Below are 6,636 nucleotides of genomic sequence, written 5' to 3' on the forward strand. Positions count from 1 at the left end.
TTTTGTATGTGCCAGAATGCCCTTTACTTCTCATGGGATGGGATTTGTTGAACAAACTGGGAGCTCGGATCTAAATTTTGCTGAGAACAAGGATTAGATACACGTCCTGCAAGGTAATCCTGGCAGACACAAGTCTGTTTGTTGCAGGAACACTTGAGAGAAGAAAGCAAAGAAAAACGAGTAACTGAAATTCCATCTGAAATTCATGCAGGAGTTCCTTTTGTGTGGGTGACAGAAAAGCCAAGGAGAGCCAAGTCTGCTGAGCCAGTAGAATTTATGCCAGGAGTTAAACTGGTAAGACAAAAAGAATATCCTACAAAGCTGCAGGTCTGCATTGGGCTAAAACCTATAATTGAGAATTTCCTAAAGTAAAGACTATGACAAGAATTCCAGTCTGTATATAATACTGTTAAAAAGCCATGATTATCAATTAGTGCAAGATTTGAGAGCTGTTAATTAAGTAGTTGCCAATGTGCATCCTGCAGTTTGAACTTTGTTGACAACTAGAGTTGATTCTAATGTTTACTAATGTTAACAGTTCTAAAGCTGAAAGATGCTTTTTTTTTGCATTTCCTTGGATGAGGAAAGCCAGAAATTGTTTGCTTTTGCATTGGAAAGCCCAGTAACAGAGACAAAGACCCAGCAGTGTTGGATGGTGCTTCCCCAAGGATTCGAGAACAGCCCTGCACTGTTTGGTAATGTACTGACTAAAGAATTGGAAAAGTGGCAAGATAAGAAATTGACAGTTACTTTACTACTAGGGCAGAGAGTTGCTATTTATGTACCACAAGTTGTCATAGCTCTTTTGGAACAAAAGGGACATCACTGTCTGCCCCCCAGTAGAATGGTACTGCTTGAGCAAAATGACATGACATTAAAAAATGCCAAGTGTTTTAAATCCTGCATCGTTCCTGCCTGTAAATGAGGAAGACGAGATTGTTTGCAAGAAGCTGAACAATTCCAGACAGACAGATCTAAATGGTGGCCCTCTGGAAAGTCCTGGCTGGGAGCTATTCACTGATGGAATCAGATTTGTTGTTAAAGGGGAGCAGAAAGCTGGATATGCAATTATAACCTTGGAAGGAGATATCTAAAATATTAAGACTCCTGTTTATATGAAAAGAAGGTAAGTTAGGAGAGCTATTAAATTGTACTAAAATTACTGAAGGATAGCAGATAACACCTGATGAACAGTGTGTAGTTACTTCTCCAACAGTGAAAGAATTAATGGAAAGAGCATGCAAGAGCACTTGTCTGCAAGTGTGTATGTACTGGATACTGTATTGGAGCAGTGCAAACATTTGGTAGGAAGCAACGTTGTTATTGGTTGCCAAAATATTGTTCAATTAAATGTGACCTGCCTTTAAAGTTATCCTAAAATCTAGAGGAGAGCCCCTCCAGGAGAGGTAAAAAGGGGTTTTGTACCTAGGGAATACTGGCAAATTGACTTTTCTGAATTACAGTGGTGTAATGGATTTAAATGTTTATTGATATTGGTTGACAACTTTTGGGTGGCCTGAGGCATTCCCATGCCAAACCAACAGAGCAAGGGAAGTAGTCAAATTTTTTTTTACACTAAGAAATAATTCCAAGGTTTGATATTCAGAAGGACTCACAGCAGAGGAGCTCATTTTATTGCAAAAATAATGCAAGGAGTATCTGTTTTCCTGCAAATGATGCTTACATACTCTGTGGAGACCCCAGACAAGTGGTCAGGTAGAAGGAATGAATCAAATATTAAAAAGACAATTTCAATGGTTATGTCAAGAAAAACATTTGAAATGAATTGGCATTGCTGAGAGTTCAAATAGCCCACAGTGTTATGGAACGAGATAGTCTTTTTGAAATCTTACACTGAATACAATAATACTATAAATTTGGCAGCAAAAAGTGATCAGATGCATGTAGCTGGTGATCAAATACTTACTGAATATGTCTTTTCTTTGGCAAGAGTCTTTTTCTTCCCTTCTCAGTTATGTGCAATTAGGAACTCCTGGACGTCCCCATGCATTCCTTCAAACCATGGGACCAAGTGTATCTCCAAGCCTCTGGCTGAGAAGTGAAATGAACCTTATCTGATACTCCTAACAACAAATACTGCAGTAAAAGTAAAGGGGATTGAGTGCTGGGTTCATTACACCAGGACAAAAACAGCTCCAAGTGGAAAGGTGAAGAAGTCAATTCCCTAAAGTTAAAAATCAAGAGAAATGCATGAACTGCACCTGGAATAGATTGGGTGCTTATTTAGGACTAGGTTGTACTCTGGGAATATTAATCTTTGCTTTTGTAACTTTGATTTTACTCATTCTATATTTCACATATTTTTAACAGTACTGTTGGTAAATTTAGCCTCTGTTTATATGTTTCTTGCAGTGTATATCCAAGTGTTGCTGGAAGTCAGTGAACAGAACCTCAGAGAAAATGAGACTAATCTAAACTGCACTGTTAGGTATGTCTCAAAGGGGGGAATTGTTGTGAGTCAAGTGGGAATTAATCTTTGTACAAGTCTTGGTATGGGTACCCCTCAGATTCAGCAAAGACATCATGGACCAATACACAGATTGGGTAACCAGTCATAGAGCTGGAGCCTGTATTGGAATAGTGGTCAGGTGATAAGAAAACGTATAAAAAGCATCAGGGAAAATCCCTGTGGGTGCTAGCTTTGTGGGAGACCTCCTAGCACCCAAACTTGTGCAGGTTTGTGATAAATCAATGTCTTGTGCCTGTGTGTGAGATTGGCTTGCTGCATACTGGGTAACAAACCCATCTTTCATCTTATGTGGAGCCAAGATTTTGACTTAATCCTTGTGGGTCCCTTCCAACTCAAGATGCTCCATGATTTTATCTGGTTCCTGGCTGGGAAGGATGGTGTCATGGTCTGTGAGCACCCAGCATTTACACACGGGTTGAAGCCCATTTTGTGTCCCAGCCCCAGGGATGAATATCCCTGTAGCCAACATGCTTTTTGCTGCCCAAGTTAGCTTTTTCTTCTCACAATATACACTATTTTAAGTGCTTTTCTGTTTTCCTCTCTGCCCTCAATAGGGCTTTTAGTCCTTTCCCCAGTAAGTATGCATTTCACAGCTCTTCCATTTCCCTTGGCCTGGGAGAACAGCCAAGGGACTGCCCTCCCAAGCCCCTCTGGTTTTGGTTTACTATGTTAACTTCTGCACTGACTGTTGAGCATCTTTTTGCTTCAGCTTGCTAAAGCTTGCTCAGGTGAAACTCATAAGTTTCTAACCCACTGAGGTTGGTCTGTCTAAGGAGCATCACAGGCTTGCAATACAAGGGCTGAGAGCGCTGCAACCCTCACAGCTGCATTTCAGACTACCAGCACTAGGTGTCGGGCGATCAGAATGGCTGTTCTGGGAAGACCGGACAGATCCTGACAAAGGAGTGATGCACTGATGTGCTTCATTCTAGAATCGAGTGTCATCCATGTGTAACCATCTGCTTGGCTCCTAAGTGTCTGCTGTCCTCCGTTGGTTGTGGTGTCACAGCAGAACGTGCAGACATACTGCTTTGGGATGTGCTCAGCTGCCAAAATCTGGCAGGACAATGAGATTATTTTTATTCCTGTAACGACAAGCTTCACTGATGAGCACAGCACCGTGCTGTTCATCTGCCCATCTTGTGGGTGCTGTAGCACACACATGGCTGTCTGCACCGTGTGGATGTGTCTGCAGGGAGCCAGCTCCTCCCGTGGTATTTTCAGCCATTTGGACATTGCACTGTGGTTCCTCTCTTCACCTCTCACCCTAATAATTGCTCACCTAAACAACAGGGTGTTGCTGGCTGCAGATCACAATTACTAGCTCTCACCATATCACCACTGCTGCAAAGGCAGACTTTCTCCATTCCTGTCAAGGTAGTGGATCAGAAAGCACTTTTTCTTTCTTTTTCTTCAAAAGAAGGAGAAGCAGTGGAAACCTTGAAAACATGTTTGAAATTGAGTCTCTAGCGTGTGGTCTGGGGAATGCTTGCTTCAAGTCATGAATAAAGGCATTATCATTTTCTCAGAAATAAGAAGCAGCCTGCTGGGGAAAGCCAGAATTAGGAGAAGTAAGAATTCACCAAGCTGCAGAGTGCTTGCAAAATGTATTGCAGTTTCTGGTAGAAAGGCAGCTAGAAGAAATAATGCCCTGGATCTGCAGAGCCAGGGGCATTTGTATGAAGACAAATGGGAGTACGAGATGGTGCAATGCAAGCAGTGATTTTGTGGACAAGAAAGAATGTGCAGAGCTCAGAAGTAAGGTAGTTTTAGCCAGTGTCCAACCCTTGGGAGATGGCTCTCTGCTTTTGTGAAATAATCTGCAGAACAGGAGAAATTGGCCGAGGAGGAATCAGCTGAGCCAGGGGACAGAACGGGCCAAGTGAGAGATGTAGCATGTACAGTGTGTCCAAAAATGCAGCACAAGAAGAAAGGTATTTTGGTAGCACCACAAAGGGCTCACTTTTCTCTGCAAATCATTTGAGAGTTGTATCCTGTGGCCAGGATGTAACATTTAACAAAGGAAAGCCATCTATCTGCCTGGGGCTAACAACACGTTCCTGGAGGAGTCTGCTATTTACAAGAACAGGAGACTCTACAACGGGAAGAAAAACACATACAAACAGAAAGCAGAAATAAAGAGATTTAACAAAATGGAAATGAAAATGGGAATACAGAAATTGCAAAGGGGAAAAAATCGGAGCGGATACGATCCCACAGCCTGATTGCAGCGCCAGTTCTGCTAAACACAATATTTCGTGCCTATTGCACTGACTCCAAAGTCAGAAAGTCTTGTGAAGAAACAATGTCACTGCTCTGAAGCAAAACTGAAAATAACGTGAGGGGTCAGCTTTGGGCTCCAGTCTGGCACTGCAGCTCCGGCAGCACCAAGAGCGCTCACTGAGATGCTGCTGAGACAAAGCTGAGAATACTGCAGAGCTGCTGATGCTATCAGAAGGGGATTAGAACTTCTTGTGAAGGCAGGAGACATCTGTGATGATAGAGATCTTTGTGTTCCCAAACAGGACTCGGCACGCATGTGTGTGCATACTCAGGGCTCCAAGGGCACCGGCCATTCCTCAGCGTCAAGGTCTGGAGGGTGGGTGGGTAGGACAACCTTTGTGCTGGAAAGCCATTAAAGTGTGAGTCAGGAAGCACCGTACCTGTGCCGTGCTACCAGCACTCACTCTGCATCCTTCAGTCTGGGAGAGGTGGGTGCTCCCTGCAGTGTGCTCTGTGCTGAGCCATGAAGAGCTGAAAGCACAACTGGTTGGGCTGGTTCGAGATGCTGGTTGTCTGCTTGGGCAGACAAGACAGACAGCCTTTGTTTCCCTCTCTTAAGGTCTGTCCCCCACAGATTATCATCTCATTTCAGTCCTCTTGACATCATTTTTTGGGGGGAGGCTGGAAGATATTTCCTGCCAAATCTTGGATGATGCCTGGCCACTGGGCAGTGGGAGCAGGCAATATCTTATGGCTCCGGCCAATCATGTACTTTGGGACTGCAATATACAGCCCGTTTGCAACTCAGTGTTGAGTTTCCCATTGAAGAGACAAGGGAGAAAATGAAACCATCAAGCTCTCAGGAACAAGTGATGCATGAATTTCTCTATGTGTGGAGTTGGACGGGGATGTCAGGACCTGATAGCCAGGCTTCCCTTGGGAAGGAGAGAACTTGCTATGTTTGCTGTGCTGAACGCTGAAGAGCGGTGCTGTGGAAGACTGAGAGTGGTGGTAGACTGGGCGATGTGGAAGCTGTGTGTCACCAACCCGAGGGCAGACAAAGTGGTCAGACTCTGTGCCAAGCATAAAATCATAGAATCACAGAATGGCTGGGGTTGCATCACCTTCATGAATACCTAACTCCAACCCCCAGCCCGGGGCTGGCTGCCACCCATGACATCGGGCACTGGAAGTGTGAGTATCTGGCTGCTTCCAGAGCTTTCCTGTTGCCACCTGGGGGTGAGAGTTCCTTTGGTTTCTCCTCTCCGTATGCCTTCCTGCCCCTCTATGCACCAGCCTCTTCTTCACCTTGTGCTGTGCCCAAAAGAACTGTGACAAACCCTGTTGAATTGGAGACTCACGTACACCGGCTCTGAGCAGAAACTCAGCCACCATAGCAAAATGACCCAAATTAAGGGATTATAAATAGCTACTCAAATCCTCTTGCTCTATCCACATTGTGGTTGTGTTTTTTCTTCCCCATCTTAAAATTCATAGAACGGCCTGGGTTGAAAAGGACCACAATGCTCATCCAGTTCCAACCCCCTGCTGTGTGCAGGGTCACCAACCAGCAGACCAGGCTGCCCAGAGCCACATCCAGCCTGGCCTTGAATGCCTGCAGGGATGGGGCATCCACAGCCTCCTTGGGCAACCTGCTTCATTGCCCCATGCCAGCGGGATCAACTACATGCTGCCATCCTGATGCAAAAAGCTTTTTCCACTCCGCAGCCCATAAAGGCCAGAGCCCCTTCAAGCACTTTGTTTTCAAAAAATTGCAAAGCCAGCAGCAACGGGGAATGAAGCCAGATGAAAACGCACCCGTGTGACAAAGGCTGACCCCGAATGACCAGCTTGTGCTGTGATTCCAGAGAGCAAAGAGAGGGCAAAATGCCTGCTTCTGGGCCCGTGGGTGATGGTGGGTG

The sequence above is a fragment of the Meleagris gallopavo genome, chromosome 2, assembly GCF_905368555.1.
Source record: "Meleagris gallopavo chromosome 2, MGAL_WU_HG_1.1, whole genome shotgun sequence".
NCBI classification, from domain to species: Eukaryota; Metazoa; Chordata; class Aves; order Galliformes; family Phasianidae; genus Meleagris; species Meleagris gallopavo.